The 13,747-nt window shown below is 36.5% G+C and overlaps 33 non-coding genes across 33 annotated transcripts; 17 read left to right on the top strand and 16 right to left on the bottom strand.

Moving 5' to 3' along the window:
• The first annotated feature begins 86 nt into the window (after positions 1-86).
• Positions 87-158, top strand: Trnad-guc (transfer RNA aspartic acid (anticodon GUC)). Its single transcript has one exon. It is a non-coding gene; the product is annotated as a tRNA-Asp (tRNA).
• Positions 159-317: 159 nt separating this feature from the next.
• Positions 318-390, bottom strand: Trnar-acg (transfer RNA arginine (anticodon ACG)). Its single transcript has one exon. It is a non-coding gene; the product is annotated as a tRNA-Arg (tRNA).
• A 231-nt stretch (positions 391-621) lies between these two features.
• On the top strand, positions 622-693 carry Trnad-guc (transfer RNA aspartic acid (anticodon GUC)). Its single transcript has one exon. It is a non-coding gene; the product is annotated as a tRNA-Asp (tRNA).
• Positions 694-852: 159 nt separating this feature from the next.
• On the bottom strand, positions 853-925 carry Trnar-acg (transfer RNA arginine (anticodon ACG)). Its single transcript has one exon. It is a non-coding gene; the product is annotated as a tRNA-Arg (tRNA).
• A 231-nt stretch (positions 926-1,156) lies between these two features.
• Trnad-guc (transfer RNA aspartic acid (anticodon GUC)) lies at positions 1,157-1,228 on the top strand. The gene has a single exon. It is a non-coding gene; the product is annotated as a tRNA-Asp (tRNA).
• A 159-nt stretch (positions 1,229-1,387) lies between these two features.
• On the bottom strand, positions 1,388-1,460 carry Trnar-acg (transfer RNA arginine (anticodon ACG)). The gene has a single exon. It is a non-coding gene; the product is annotated as a tRNA-Arg (tRNA).
• Positions 1,461-1,691: 231 nt separating this feature from the next.
• On the top strand, positions 1,692-1,763 carry Trnad-guc (transfer RNA aspartic acid (anticodon GUC)). Its single transcript has one exon. It is a non-coding gene; the product is annotated as a tRNA-Asp (tRNA).
• Positions 1,764-1,922: 159 nt separating this feature from the next.
• On the bottom strand, positions 1,923-1,995 carry Trnar-acg (transfer RNA arginine (anticodon ACG)). Its single transcript has one exon. It is a non-coding gene; the product is annotated as a tRNA-Arg (tRNA).
• A 231-nt stretch (positions 1,996-2,226) lies between these two features.
• Trnad-guc (transfer RNA aspartic acid (anticodon GUC)) lies at positions 2,227-2,298 on the top strand. The gene has a single exon. It is a non-coding gene; the product is annotated as a tRNA-Asp (tRNA).
• Positions 2,299-2,457: 159 nt separating this feature from the next.
• Trnar-acg (transfer RNA arginine (anticodon ACG)) lies at positions 2,458-2,530 on the bottom strand. The gene has a single exon. It is a non-coding gene; the product is annotated as a tRNA-Arg (tRNA).
• A 231-nt stretch (positions 2,531-2,761) lies between these two features.
• Trnad-guc (transfer RNA aspartic acid (anticodon GUC)) lies at positions 2,762-2,833 on the top strand. The gene has a single exon. It is a non-coding gene; the product is annotated as a tRNA-Asp (tRNA).
• A 159-nt stretch (positions 2,834-2,992) lies between these two features.
• Trnar-acg (transfer RNA arginine (anticodon ACG)) lies at positions 2,993-3,065 on the bottom strand. The gene has a single exon. It is a non-coding gene; the product is annotated as a tRNA-Arg (tRNA).
• Positions 3,066-3,296: 231 nt separating this feature from the next.
• Trnad-guc (transfer RNA aspartic acid (anticodon GUC)) lies at positions 3,297-3,368 on the top strand. Its single transcript has one exon. It is a non-coding gene; the product is annotated as a tRNA-Asp (tRNA).
• A 159-nt stretch (positions 3,369-3,527) lies between these two features.
• On the bottom strand, positions 3,528-3,600 carry Trnar-acg (transfer RNA arginine (anticodon ACG)). The gene has a single exon. It is a non-coding gene; the product is annotated as a tRNA-Arg (tRNA).
• A 231-nt stretch (positions 3,601-3,831) lies between these two features.
• On the top strand, positions 3,832-3,903 carry Trnad-guc (transfer RNA aspartic acid (anticodon GUC)). Its single transcript has one exon. It is a non-coding gene; the product is annotated as a tRNA-Asp (tRNA).
• Positions 3,904-4,062: 159 nt separating this feature from the next.
• Positions 4,063-4,135, bottom strand: Trnar-acg (transfer RNA arginine (anticodon ACG)). Its single transcript has one exon. It is a non-coding gene; the product is annotated as a tRNA-Arg (tRNA).
• A 231-nt stretch (positions 4,136-4,366) lies between these two features.
• Positions 4,367-4,438, top strand: Trnad-guc (transfer RNA aspartic acid (anticodon GUC)). Its single transcript has one exon. It is a non-coding gene; the product is annotated as a tRNA-Asp (tRNA).
• A 159-nt stretch (positions 4,439-4,597) lies between these two features.
• Trnar-acg (transfer RNA arginine (anticodon ACG)) lies at positions 4,598-4,670 on the bottom strand. The gene has a single exon. It is a non-coding gene; the product is annotated as a tRNA-Arg (tRNA).
• A 231-nt stretch (positions 4,671-4,901) lies between these two features.
• Positions 4,902-4,973, top strand: Trnad-guc (transfer RNA aspartic acid (anticodon GUC)). Its single transcript has one exon. It is a non-coding gene; the product is annotated as a tRNA-Asp (tRNA).
• Positions 4,974-5,132: 159 nt separating this feature from the next.
• On the bottom strand, positions 5,133-5,205 carry Trnar-acg (transfer RNA arginine (anticodon ACG)). Its single transcript has one exon. It is a non-coding gene; the product is annotated as a tRNA-Arg (tRNA).
• Positions 5,206-5,436: 231 nt separating this feature from the next.
• Positions 5,437-5,508, top strand: Trnad-guc (transfer RNA aspartic acid (anticodon GUC)). The gene has a single exon. It is a non-coding gene; the product is annotated as a tRNA-Asp (tRNA).
• Positions 5,509-5,667: 159 nt separating this feature from the next.
• On the bottom strand, positions 5,668-5,740 carry Trnar-acg (transfer RNA arginine (anticodon ACG)). Its single transcript has one exon. It is a non-coding gene; the product is annotated as a tRNA-Arg (tRNA).
• A 216-nt stretch (positions 5,741-5,956) lies between these two features.
• On the top strand, positions 5,957-6,028 carry Trnad-guc (transfer RNA aspartic acid (anticodon GUC)). The gene has a single exon. It is a non-coding gene; the product is annotated as a tRNA-Asp (tRNA).
• Positions 6,029-6,187: 159 nt separating this feature from the next.
• On the bottom strand, positions 6,188-6,260 carry Trnar-acg (transfer RNA arginine (anticodon ACG)). Its single transcript has one exon. It is a non-coding gene; the product is annotated as a tRNA-Arg (tRNA).
• A 231-nt stretch (positions 6,261-6,491) lies between these two features.
• On the top strand, positions 6,492-6,563 carry Trnad-guc (transfer RNA aspartic acid (anticodon GUC)). Its single transcript has one exon. It is a non-coding gene; the product is annotated as a tRNA-Asp (tRNA).
• A 159-nt stretch (positions 6,564-6,722) lies between these two features.
• On the bottom strand, positions 6,723-6,795 carry Trnar-acg (transfer RNA arginine (anticodon ACG)). The gene has a single exon. It is a non-coding gene; the product is annotated as a tRNA-Arg (tRNA).
• Positions 6,796-7,026: 231 nt separating this feature from the next.
• Positions 7,027-7,098, top strand: Trnad-guc (transfer RNA aspartic acid (anticodon GUC)). Its single transcript has one exon. It is a non-coding gene; the product is annotated as a tRNA-Asp (tRNA).
• A 159-nt stretch (positions 7,099-7,257) lies between these two features.
• Positions 7,258-7,330, bottom strand: Trnar-acg (transfer RNA arginine (anticodon ACG)). Its single transcript has one exon. It is a non-coding gene; the product is annotated as a tRNA-Arg (tRNA).
• A 231-nt stretch (positions 7,331-7,561) lies between these two features.
• Trnad-guc (transfer RNA aspartic acid (anticodon GUC)) lies at positions 7,562-7,633 on the top strand. The gene has a single exon. It is a non-coding gene; the product is annotated as a tRNA-Asp (tRNA).
• Positions 7,634-7,792: 159 nt separating this feature from the next.
• Positions 7,793-7,865, bottom strand: Trnar-acg (transfer RNA arginine (anticodon ACG)). The gene has a single exon. It is a non-coding gene; the product is annotated as a tRNA-Arg (tRNA).
• A 231-nt stretch (positions 7,866-8,096) lies between these two features.
• On the top strand, positions 8,097-8,168 carry Trnad-guc (transfer RNA aspartic acid (anticodon GUC)). The gene has a single exon. It is a non-coding gene; the product is annotated as a tRNA-Asp (tRNA).
• Positions 8,169-8,327: 159 nt separating this feature from the next.
• Positions 8,328-8,400, bottom strand: Trnar-acg (transfer RNA arginine (anticodon ACG)). Its single transcript has one exon. It is a non-coding gene; the product is annotated as a tRNA-Arg (tRNA).
• A 231-nt stretch (positions 8,401-8,631) lies between these two features.
• Positions 8,632-8,703, top strand: Trnad-guc (transfer RNA aspartic acid (anticodon GUC)). The gene has a single exon. It is a non-coding gene; the product is annotated as a tRNA-Asp (tRNA).
• The last annotated feature ends 5,044 nt before the right edge of the window (positions 8,704-13,747 follow it).

The raw sequence follows: 13,747 nt of genomic DNA, 5'->3' as shown, positions 1-13,747 counted from the left end.
AAGCATAATTATTTATTGGGCGGGAAACATTGCATCCCTTATGCCCTTTGAAGTTTAAGTACTTAAAATTATCTTCATCCTTCAAGTCCTCGGTAGTATAGTGGTCAGTATCCCCGCCTGTCACGCGGGAGACCGGGGTTCGATTCCCCGCCGGGGAGGACATATTTTTTGCTTTCATTAATAACGAATTATACCAGATCCTTTCATGGTTATCTTTTATCTTAATGGAAAAAAGCAAAACTCTTTTCCTTTTTTGTGCAAATAATACCAAAGTGTGTTTTACGAGGTGTACAAAAATTGAAAACAAAAAAATAGTCCGAGCCTGCCAGGATTCGAACCTGGAATCTTCTGATCCGTAGTCAGACGCGTTATCCGTTGCGCCACAGGCCCTTAGACTGTCTCTTCTGCAATTTTAGTAGATATAATGCCACCGACTATTAGCATGTCTCTATATTTTTATTTTTGTTGTTTAGACATATCCACTCCAATGTTATAGTCTTCTTACAAAAAGACGAAAAATACTGCTTAAAACGTTAAGCATAATTATTTATTGGGCGGGAAACATTGCATCCCTTATGCCCTTTGAAGTTTAAGTACTTAAAATTATCTTCATCCTTCAAGTCCTCGGTAGTATAGTGGTCAGTATCCCCGCCTGTCACGCGGGAGACCGGGGTTCGATTCCCCGCCGGGGAGGACATATTTTTTGCTTTCATTAATAACGAATTATACCAGATCCTTTCATGGTTATCTTTTATCTTAATGGAAAAAAGCAAAACTCTTTTCCTTTTTTGTGCAAATAATACCAAAGTGTGTTTTACGAGGTGTACAAAAATTGAAAACAAAAAAATAGTCCGAGCCTGCCAGGATTCGAACCTGGAATCTTCTGATCCGTAGTCAGACGCGTTATCCGTTGCGCCACAGGCCCTTAGACTGTCTCTTCTGCAATTTTAGTAGATATAATGCCACCGACTATTAGCATGTCTCTATATTTTTATTTTTGTTGTTTAGACATATCCACTCCAATGTTATAGTCTTCTTACAAAAAGACGAAAAATACTGCTTAAAACGTTAAGCATAATTATTTATTGGGCGGGAAACATTGCATCCCTTATGCCCTTTGAAGTTTAAGTACTTAAAATTATCTTCATCCTTCAAGTCCTCGGTAGTATAGTGGTCAGTATCCCCGCCTGTCACGCGGGAGACCGGGGTTCGATTCCCCGCCGGGGAGGACATATTTTTTGCTTTCATTAATAACGAATTATACCAGATCCTTTCATGGTTATCTTTTATCTTAATGGAAAAAAGCAAAACTCTTTTCCTTTTTTGTGCAAATAATACCAAAGTGTGTTTTACGAGGTGTACAAAAATTGAAAACAAAAAAATAGTCCGAGCCTGCCAGGATTCGAACCTGGAATCTTCTGATCCGTAGTCAGACGCGTTATCCGTTGCGCCACAGGCCCTTAGACTGTCTCTTCTGCAATTTTAGTAGATATAATGCCACCGACTATTAGCATGTCTCTATATTTTTATTTTTGTTGTTTAGACATATCCACTCCAATGTTATAGTCTTCTTACAAAAAGACGAAAAATACTGCTTAAAACGTTAAGCATAATTATTTATTGGGCGGGAAACATTGCATCCCTTATGCCCTTTGAAGTTTAAGTACTTAAAATTATCTTCATCCTTCAAGTCCTCGGTAGTATAGTGGTCAGTATCCCCGCCTGTCACGCGGGAGACCGGGGTTCGATTCCCCGCCGGGGAGGACATATTTTTTGCTTTCATTAATAACGAATTATACCAGATCCTTTCATGGTTATCTTTTATCTTAATGGAAAAAAGCAAAACTCTTTTCCTTTTTTGTGCAAATAATACCAAAGTGTGTTTTACGAGGTGTACAAAAATTGAAAACAAAAAAATAGTCCGAGCCTGCCAGGATTCGAACCTGGAATCTTCTGATCCGTAGTCAGACGCGTTATCCGTTGCGCCACAGGCCCTTAGACTGTCTCTTCTGCAATTTTAGTAGATATAATGCCACCGACTATTAGCATGTCTCTATATTTTTATTTTTGTTGTTTAGACATATCCACTCCAATGTTATAGTCTTCTTACAAAAAGACGAAAAATACTGCTTAAAACGTTAAGCATAATTATTTATTGGGCGGGAAACATTGCATCCCTTATGCCCTTTGAAGTTTAAGTACTTAAAATTATCTTCATCCTTCAAGTCCTCGGTAGTATAGTGGTCAGTATCCCCGCCTGTCACGCGGGAGACCGGGGTTCGATTCCCCGCCGGGGAGGACATATTTTTTGCTTTCATTAATAACGAATTATACCAGATCCTTTCATGGTTATCTTTTATCTTAATGGAAAAAAGCAAAACTCTTTTCCTTTTTTGTGCAAATAATACCAAAGTGTGTTTTACGAGGTGTACAAAAATTGAAAACAAAAAAATAGTCCGAGCCTGCCAGGATTCGAACCTGGAATCTTCTGATCCGTAGTCAGACGCGTTATCCGTTGCGCCACAGGCCCTTAGACTGTCTCTTCTGCAATTTTAGTAGATATAATGCCACCGACTATTAGCATGTCTCTATATTTTTATTTTTGTTGTTTAGACATATCCACTCCAATGTTATAGTCTTCTTACAAAAAGACGAAAAATACTGCTTAAAACGTTAAGCATAATTATTTATTGGGCGGGAAACATTGCATCCCTTATGCCCTTTGAAGTTTAAGTACTTAAAATTATCTTCATCCTTCAAGTCCTCGGTAGTATAGTGGTCAGTATCCCCGCCTGTCACGCGGGAGACCGGGGTTCGATTCCCCGCCGGGGAGGACATATTTTTTGCTTTCATTAATAACGAATTATACCAGATCCTTTCATGGTTATCTTTTATCTTAATGGAAAAAAGCAAAACTCTTTTCCTTTTTTGTGCAAATAATACCAAAGTGTGTTTTACGAGGTGTACAAAAATTGAAAACAAAAAAATAGTCCGAGCCTGCCAGGATTCGAACCTGGAATCTTCTGATCCGTAGTCAGACGCGTTATCCGTTGCGCCACAGGCCCTTAGACTGTCTCTTCTGCAATTTTAGTAGATATAATGCCACCGACTATTAGCATGTCTCTATATTTTTATTTTTGTTGTTTAGACATATCCACTCCAATGTTATAGTCTTCTTACAAAAAGACGAAAAATACTGCTTAAAACGTTAAGCATAATTATTTATTGGGCGGGAAACATTGCATCCCTTATGCCCTTTGAAGTTTAAGTACTTAAAATTATCTTCATCCTTCAAGTCCTCGGTAGTATAGTGGTCAGTATCCCCGCCTGTCACGCGGGAGACCGGGGTTCGATTCCCCGCCGGGGAGGACATATTTTTTGCTTTCATTAATAACGAATTATACCAGATCCTTTCATGGTTATCTTTTATCTTAATGGAAAAAAGCAAAACTCTTTTCCTTTTTTGTGCAAATAATACCAAAGTGTGTTTTACGAGGTGTACAAAAATTGAAAACAAAAAAATAGTCCGAGCCTGCCAGGATTCGAACCTGGAATCTTCTGATCCGTAGTCAGACGCGTTATCCGTTGCGCCACAGGCCCTTAGACTGTCTCTTCTGCAATTTTAGTAGATATAATGCCACCGACTATTAGCATGTCTCTATATTTTTATTTTTGTTGTTTAGACATATCCACTCCAATGTTATAGTCTTCTTACAAAAAGACGAAAAATACTGCTTAAAACGTTAAGCATAATTATTTATTGGGCGGGAAACATTGCATCCCTTATGCCCTTTGAAGTTTAAGTACTTAAAATTATCTTCATCCTTCAAGTCCTCGGTAGTATAGTGGTCAGTATCCCCGCCTGTCACGCGGGAGACCGGGGTTCGATTCCCCGCCGGGGAGGACATATTTTTTGCTTTCATTAATAACGAATTATACCAGATCCTTTCATGGTTATCTTTTATCTTAATGGAAAAAAGCAAAACTCTTTTCCTTTTTTGTGCAAATAATACCAAAGTGTGTTTTACGAGGTGTACAAAAATTGAAAACAAAAAAATAGTCCGAGCCTGCCAGGATTCGAACCTGGAATCTTCTGATCCGTAGTCAGACGCGTTATCCGTTGCGCCACAGGCCCTTAGACTGTCTCTTCTGCAATTTTAGTAGATATAATGCCACCGACTATTAGCATGTCTCTATATTTTTATTTTTGTTGTTTAGACATATCCACTCCAATGTTATAGTCTTCTTACAAAAAGACGAAAAATACTGCTTAAAACGTTAAGCATAATTATTTATTGGGCGGGAAACATTGCATCCCTTATGCCCTTTGAAGTTTAAGTACTTAAAATTATCTTCATCCTTCAAGTCCTCGGTAGTATAGTGGTCAGTATCCCCGCCTGTCACGCGGGAGACCGGGGTTCGATTCCCCGCCGGGGAGGACATATTTTTTGCTTTCATTAATAACGAATTATACCAGATCCTTTCATGGTTATCTTTTATCTTAATGGAAAAAAGCAAAACTCTTTTCCTTTTTTGTGCAAATAATACCAAAGTGTGTTTTACGAGGTGTACAAAAATTGAAAACAAAAAAATAGTCCGAGCCTGCCAGGATTCGAACCTGGAATCTTCTGATCCGTAGTCAGACGCGTTATCCGTTGCGCCACAGGCCCTTAGACTGTCTCTTCTGCAATTTTAGTAGATATAATGCCACCGACTATTAGCATGTCTCTATATTTTTATTTTTGTTGTTTAGACATATCCACTCCAATGTTATAGTCTTCTTACAAAAAGACGAAAAATACTGCTTAAAACGTTAAGCATAATTATTTATTGGGCGGGAAACATTGCATCCCTTATGCCCTTTGAAGTTTAAGTACTTAAAATTATCTTCATCCTTCAAGTCCTCGGTAGTATAGTGGTCAGTATCCCCGCCTGTCACGCGGGAGACCGGGGTTCGATTCCCCGCCGGGGAGGACATATTTTTTGCTTTCATTAATAACGAATTATACCAGATCCTTTCATGGTTATCTTTTATCTTAATGGAAAAAAGCAAAACTCTTTTCCTTTTTTGTGCAAATAATACCAAAGTGTGTTTTACGAGGTGTACAAAAATTGAAAACAAAAAAATAGTCCGAGCCTGCCAGGATTCGAACCTGGAATCTTCTGATCCGTAGTCAGACGCGTTATCCGTTGCGCCACAGGCCCTTAGACTGTCTCTTCTGCAATTTTAGTAGATATAATGCCACCGACTATTAGCATGTCTCTATATTTTTATTTTTGTTGTTTAGACATATCCACTCCAATGTTATAGTCTTCTTACAAAAAGACGAAAAATACTGCTTAAAACGTTAAGCATAATTATTTATTGGGCGGGAAACATTGCATCCCTTATGCCCTTTGAAGTTTAAGTACTTAAAATTATCTTCATCCTTCAAGTCCTCGGTAGTATAGTGGTCAGTATCCCCGCCTGTCACGCGGGAGACCGGGGTTCGATTCCCCGCCGGGGAGGACATATTTTTTGCTTTCATTAATAACGAATTATACCAGATCCTTTCATGGTTATCTTTTATCTTAATGGAAAAAAGCAAAACTCTTTTCCTTTTTTGTGCAAATAATACCAAAGTGTGTTTTACGAGGTGTACAAAAATTGAAAACAAAAAAATAGTCCGAGCCTGCCAGGATTCGAACCTGGAATCTTCTGATCCGTAGTCAGACGCGTTATCCGTTGCGCCACAGGCCCTTAGACTGTCTCTTCTGCAATTTTAGTAGATATAATGCCACCGACTATTAGCATGTCTCTATATTTTTATTTTTGTTGTTTAGACATATCCACTCCAATGTTATAGTCTTCTTACAAAAAGACGAAAAATACTGCTTAAAACGTTAAGCATAATTATTTATTGGGCGGGAAACATTGCATCCCTTATGCCCTTTGAAGTTTAAGTACTTAAAATTATCTTCGGTAGTATAGTGGTCAGTATCCCCGCCTGTCACGCGGGAGACCGGGGTTCGATTCCCCGCCGGGGAGGACATATTTTTTGCTTTCATTAATAACGAATTATACCAGATCCTTTCATGGTTATCTTTTATCTTAATGGAAAAAAGCAAAACTCTTTTCCTTTTTTGTGCAAATAATACCAAAGTGTGTTTTACGAGGTGTACAAAAATTGAAAACAAAAAAATAGTCCGAGCCTGCCAGGATTCGAACCTGGAATCTTCTGATCCGTAGTCAGACGCGTTATCCGTTGCGCCACAGGCCCTTAGACTGTCTCTTCTGCAATTTTAGTAGATATAATGCCACCGACTATTAGCATGTCTCTATATTTTTATTTTTGTTGTTTAGACATATCCACTCCAATGTTATAGTCTTCTTACAAAAAGACGAAAAATACTGCTTAAAACGTTAAGCATAATTATTTATTGGGCGGGAAACATTGCATCCCTTATGCCCTTTGAAGTTTAAGTACTTAAAATTATCTTCATCCTTCAAGTCCTCGGTAGTATAGTGGTCAGTATCCCCGCCTGTCACGCGGGAGACCGGGGTTCGATTCCCCGCCGGGGAGGACATATTTTTTGCTTTCATTAATAACGAATTATACCAGATCCTTTCATGGTTATCTTTTATCTTAATGGAAAAAAGCAAAACTCTTTTCCTTTTTTGTGCAAATAATACCAAAGTGTGTTTTACGAGGTGTACAAAAATTGAAAACAAAAAAATAGTCCGAGCCTGCCAGGATTCGAACCTGGAATCTTCTGATCCGTAGTCAGACGCGTTATCCGTTGCGCCACAGGCCCTTAGACTGTCTCTTCTGCAATTTTAGTAGATATAATGCCACCGACTATTAGCATGTCTCTATATTTTTATTTTTGTTGTTTAGACATATCCACTCCAATGTTATAGTCTTCTTACAAAAAGACGAAAAATACTGCTTAAAACGTTAAGCATAATTATTTATTGGGCGGGAAACATTGCATCCCTTATGCCCTTTGAAGTTTAAGTACTTAAAATTATCTTCATCCTTCAAGTCCTCGGTAGTATAGTGGTCAGTATCCCCGCCTGTCACGCGGGAGACCGGGGTTCGATTCCCCGCCGGGGAGGACATATTTTTTGCTTTCATTAATAACGAATTATACCAGATCCTTTCATGGTTATCTTTTATCTTAATGGAAAAAAGCAAAACTCTTTTCCTTTTTTGTGCAAATAATACCAAAGTGTGTTTTACGAGGTGTACAAAAATTGAAAACAAAAAAATAGTCCGAGCCTGCCAGGATTCGAACCTGGAATCTTCTGATCCGTAGTCAGACGCGTTATCCGTTGCGCCACAGGCCCTTAGACTGTCTCTTCTGCAATTTTAGTAGATATAATGCCACCGACTATTAGCATGTCTCTATATTTTTATTTTTGTTGTTTAGACATATCCACTCCAATGTTATAGTCTTCTTACAAAAAGACGAAAAATACTGCTTAAAACGTTAAGCATAATTATTTATTGGGCGGGAAACATTGCATCCCTTATGCCCTTTGAAGTTTAAGTACTTAAAATTATCTTCATCCTTCAAGTCCTCGGTAGTATAGTGGTCAGTATCCCCGCCTGTCACGCGGGAGACCGGGGTTCGATTCCCCGCCGGGGAGGACATATTTTTTGCTTTCATTAATAACGAATTATACCAGATCCTTTCATGGTTATCTTTTATCTTAATGGAAAAAAGCAAAACTCTTTTCCTTTTTTGTGCAAATAATACCAAAGTGTGTTTTACGAGGTGTACAAAAATTGAAAACAAAAAAATAGTCCGAGCCTGCCAGGATTCGAACCTGGAATCTTCTGATCCGTAGTCAGACGCGTTATCCGTTGCGCCACAGGCCCTTAGACTGTCTCTTCTGCAATTTTAGTAGATATAATGCCACCGACTATTAGCATGTCTCTATATTTTTATTTTTGTTGTTTAGACATATCCACTCCAATGTTATAGTCTTCTTACAAAAAGACGAAAAATACTGCTTAAAACGTTAAGCATAATTATTTATTGGGCGGGAAACATTGCATCCCTTATGCCCTTTGAAGTTTAAGTACTTAAAATTATCTTCATCCTTCAAGTCCTCGGTAGTATAGTGGTCAGTATCCCCGCCTGTCACGCGGGAGACCGGGGTTCGATTCCCCGCCGGGGAGGACATATTTTTTGCTTTCATTAATAACGAATTATACCAGATCCTTTCATGGTTATCTTTTATCTTAATGGAAAAAAGCAAAACTCTTTTCCTTTTTTGTGCAAATAATACCAAAGTGTGTTTTACGAGGTGTACAAAAATTGAAAACAAAAAAATAGTCCGAGCCTGCCAGGATTCGAACCTGGAATCTTCTGATCCGTAGTCAGACGCGTTATCCGTTGCGCCACAGGCCCTTAGACTGTCTCTTCTGCAATTTTAGTAGATATAATGCCACCGACTATTAGCATGTCTCTATATTTTTATTTTTGTTGTTTAGACATATCCACTCCAATGTTATAGTCTTCTTACAAAAAGACGAAAAATACTGCTTAAAACGTTAAGCATAATTATTTATTGGGCGGGAAACATTGCATCCCTTATGCCCTTTGAAGTTTAAGTACTTAAAATTATCTTCATCCTTCAAGTCCTCGGTAGTATAGTGGTCAGTATCCCCGCCTGTCACGCGGGAGACCGGGGTTCGATTCCCCGCCGGGGAGGACATATTTTTTGCTTTCATTAATAACGAATTATACCAGATCCTTTCATGGTTATCTTTTATCTTAATGGAAAAAAGCAAAACTCTTTTCCTTTTTTGTGCAAATAATACCAAAGTGTGTTTTACGAGGTGTACAAAAATTGAAAACAAAAAAATAGTCCGAGCCTGCCAGGATTCGAACCTGGAATCTTCTGATCCAGGGGGATCGGTTATTGGACATATCATAGGATGGTGTTTACATATTGCCGCTCCGGTTGAATGTGCCGTTTTGGTGAGTTCAGCTTTATTTCTGTGTTCAGATACATTTCGTTTTGTAGAGCATTGTTTATTTGACTTAAAGTGATAAGACCACTTGTCTATTTTGTTCGTTTATTTCCCCTTTTCCTGCATTTCACTGCAGGAAAGAGGGGGGAGGAAAGGTGCGTTTGATTCGGTTTTACTGATACAACCAATCACCAAATTTAGTTATGGAGAACAAAGCACCGGAAAGTTCTGGAAATCGCAATATTGGTGCGAAAGGGTATGATGGTGGTAGAAAAGGTGAAAGAACCCGAAAGTACACGAGTTCAAAAAGGGAATATAAAAAAGAGTGTACCGTTAAGATTGTTAAAATTGGGAAAACATCTGAGACTCCATCAAAAATAATTAAAGCAGTGGAGGATGTTTGTGGAGTAAACACTGTGTTAGCAGTTGTCCCTGATGATATGGAGGATTCGTACTGTATTACGATGGATAGTGAACAAAATGCTGACAAATTAACCAGGGGTGTTAATATTGAAAGTAAAAACTATGATTGCCTATTTTTGTTTGATAATTCAGTTATAGTTTCATTCATTCATTTGCCTGCTCATCTTAGTGATGAGCTTATTCTTGACGTATTGAGAGAAAAGAATTGTAAGCCTCTGTCCCAGGTATTTAGGCATGTTCATCCAGGAACTGAGGTTGCTGATGGAACAAGATATGTGAGAGTACAGTTTCCGCCTGGCCTAATTTCTCTTCCATGGTCAATAAAATTTGATACTGGATTAGGAACACGAAGTTTCCGTGTTAAACATGATCACCAGAGGCAATTATGCAACTATTGTGGATCTCCTGGCCATAAATATAGACAATGTCTACAATTAGTTTGCTATAATTGTGATAAACATGGACATAAAGAAAATGAATGTAAAATTCCACCGTGCCAGAGGTGCAAAAAAAGATTGAGACATTGTGAGTGCAAGGAAACAAAATGCCAATATTGTAACAAAGAAATTTGTGAATGTCCTTGTTTTACTTGTGACCAATCTAAAGAAGAATGCAGATGTAAGTGCAGAGAATGTGGAATAGTAACTGCGCGATGTGCATGTAGAAAGGGATATACTGGTAGAGGTAGAGAATTTAGGGGTAAAGAGAAGGAAGAAGAAAGTCATGACAGTGATCAAATATCACGTGAGAATGGCGATAGGGAGGATTTGGAAGGTACATACTCTGACGAGGACGAAAATGGAGGTGACTCAGTTCAGATAGAAAACAAGCGAGATAATAAGTGTGATGACAAGCAGTCTCTTGAAGGTGAAGTTTCGGTAAATATACGTAATGAGACAACAGATGTGGTCTTCGGGGCCACTGTAGAAAATGATGATATGGTCTTCGGGACCACTGCCAAGAAAGGGGATGTGGTCTCCGGGACTACAGAAGAGAGAACTAAGGTCTTCGGGGCCAATGCAAATGATGGAAAGCTCAAAAAGAGCATGAATGATAAAAATGTGGTCTTCGGGGCCACTGTAGAAAATGATGATATGGTCTTCGGGACCACTGCCAAGAAAGGGGATGTGGTCTTCGGGACTACAGAAGAGAGAACTAAGGTCTTCGGGGCCAATGCAAATGATGGAAAGCTCAAAAAGAGCATGAATGATAAAAATGTGGTCTTCGGGGCCTCAGATAACCGGGATAAGGTCTTCGGGACCGAAGGTAACAAAAGTGTTGATAAACAATGCACTGGAGATTTGGTAGAAGATGAATCAATGATAGAAAAGACTAAAGGACAGAAAAGACAGAGAAATGAGATTTCGAGAGCATGTGACTCTGATGATGAAATTGTGATTATTAACAAGCATATTGTAACACAAAATGACATTAAAGAAAATAGTTTTGATAGTGATGATATGGAAACTGACATCTCCTCCAGTGATTGTAACACTGGAGTTGATGTCGCAAATGATGCAAAAGATAATTTGTCTTGTTCCCAGAGCAGTGGTACAAGTACTGTGGACTTAGGTCCACCTGAAGGGAAAAAAAGAAGGAACAGGATGAAATTTTATCCTAATATCAATAGTGTTCAGAAAGACAAACTCAACCAAAAGAATGTTAATAATGGAGATGTTTAATTTATTTTATCTGATTTTTACTTTTGCAATGGTGCTTTTTGTAAGTAACAATTGTAATGGTTTGAGAGATTGTGATAAATTTAAGAAGTATGTAGCCATTATAGATAATAGTAAGATTGATTTTTTGTTACTGCAAGAAACTTTCTGGGATGATGATTTTATGTTGAATATTGATAGGATGTATGATGGATGTGTCTTATACTCTAATAGTAAGACTAAAAGACAAGGTGTTGCTATACTTGTAAATAAAAAATTTAAAAACAATGTAAAAGAAATTTTTAAGGATGAAGAAGGTAGATTTTTACATGTTCAACTTCAACATGAAGGATGTATTTACAACATACTGAATGTATATGCTTATAATTCTATTAAGGAAAAATGTGAACTGTTTTCTTTTCTTTGTCATTATATGAATTCATATGATAATATAATACTATCTGGTGATTGGAATACAACTTTGTCAAACCTTGATAGGTCTGGTAAATCAATTCATAGAGATGATATGAGTTTTAAGTCATTGTGTAATTTTATGACTGATAACAATCTATATGATATATGGAGAGCTAGAAATCCTGGTGTTCGAACTTTTTCATGGAAACGTGTTAGTGAATCCTATTTACAACAATCAAGGTTGGATTATTTTTTAATTTCTAGAAATTTGTCAAGTTTTGTACAATATGTAAATTACAAAGATACCACATTAAGTGATCATTCTTTTGTAGAAATGAGAGTTGTTTTTGATAATGTAGAAAGAGGTCCAGGTATATGGATTTTGAATAATACTTTATTAGATAATGAAGAATATGTATTAAATATTACGAATATGATTGAGGACAATAAGAAATGTACTCTTTTTGATGATGATGTATTGATTTGGTGGGATAATTTAAAATATAGAATTAAGAAATTCTCTCAAGTTTTTAGTAAGAGAATTGCAAAAGAGAAAAATGCTGAATATTATTGTTTACAAAATAAGATTCAAAGGTTATGTATGAGGATTGCTGAAGGAGAAATTATAGATGTAGAAAGATATGAAAACTTAAAGTTAGAATTAAGTTTATTAGAAGAAGAAAAATGTAAAGGTGCTATTTTGAGATCAAAAGCTTTTTGGGCTACAGAAAACGATAAATGTACAAGGTATTTTTTGAATTTAGAAAAGTACAAGCAAGAAAGTAACTGTATTAAAGAACTTACTGACTATGATGGTAAAACTGTTGTGTCTGATACTGAAGGTTTGTTAAACTTACAGTATAAGTTTTATGATAAGTTGTATTCATGTGTGGAAACAGACAAAAATGCTATGGATGATTTTTTGCAAAATATAGATGTAAAAGTTGATGATCATGATCAAGAAATATGTGATAATGATATTACTGCAGAAGAGATCTTTGTTGCATTACATAAAATGTCCAAAAATAAGAGTCCAGGATCTGATGGACTAACAGTTGAGTTTTATTGTAAATTTTATCATGTTTTAAAGGATATTTTACTGAAGGTGTTTAAGGCAATAGAAAATCGTAACACGTTATCAAGGTCAATGAGAAATGGTGTACTTTCTCTTATTTATAAGAAGAGAGGTGATAGAAGGGATTTGAAGAATTATAGGCCGATTTCATTGTTACAAGTTGATTATAAGATATTAGCACGTGTCATGTCAAATAGATTTAAGTCAGTACTTTGTAAAATAATATCAAATAGCCAGTCATGTTGTATACCTGGTAGAGATATTGCAGATACAATAGCCAGTGTACGTGATGTAATAAATATGGTTGATAATGATGATGTAGAAGGGTATATTTTAAAATTTGATCAAGAGAAAGCTTTTGACAGAGTGAGTCATGATTATCTCATTAGAGTATTAGAAGGTTTTGGTTTTGGATGTAAATTTATTAATTGGATTAGGATTTTTTATACTGATATTCAAAGTACTGTCAAGTGTAATGGTTTTTTAACAAAATATTTTAAAGTTAGAAATGGTATTAGGCAAGGATGCCCTATTAGTGCTTTACTGTATGTTTTATCAGCAGAACCACTGTCAATGACAATAAAGAAAGACTGTAATATTAATGGTATACGTATACCTTATAGTAATGAAACTGCAGTTTTGTTTCAACATGCAGATGATACTACATTATGTTTGAGTGATAAAAAATCTATTAAATATACTTTTGATGTATTTGATTTATATAGTAGGGCATCAGGTTCTAAGATTAACAGAAGTAAGTCTGAAATTTTATGTATTGGAAAAGGAAATTTGACTGATGATGATAAGACTGTACTTGGATTAAGAGTTTGTGAAAAATGTATTCAAGTTCTTGGTGTTTATGTTGGTGTAGATATTGATGTATGTAATGATATGAATTGGAAGGATAAGATAAGAAAAATAAGATGTATTGTTAATATGTGGAAACAAAGACGTTTGACTTTATCTGGAAGGAATGTTGTAATTTCTTCTTTATTGGTATCTAGAATTTGGTATTTATTAGCTGTTTCTCCAATACCTGAAAATGTGTTGACAGATTTGAAACAAATATGTATTGATTTTTTGTGGGATTCTAAATCTCATTTAGTACAATATGCAACTATTACTGGTATGAAACAAGATGGTGGCTTGAATTTTCAAGATATATATTTAAAAATGTTATCATTTAGATTAAAATTTTTAGGGAGATTTTT

This window comes from Perna viridis, chromosome 10 (assembly GCF_037379345.1).
Source record: "Perna viridis isolate PV_CMFRI_1.1 ecotype Kerala chromosome 10, ASM3737934v1, whole genome shotgun sequence".
Classification (NCBI taxonomy): domain Eukaryota; kingdom Metazoa; phylum Mollusca; class Bivalvia; order Mytilida; family Mytilidae; genus Perna; species Perna viridis.
This window is presented reverse-complemented; position numbering and strand designations above follow the sequence as displayed.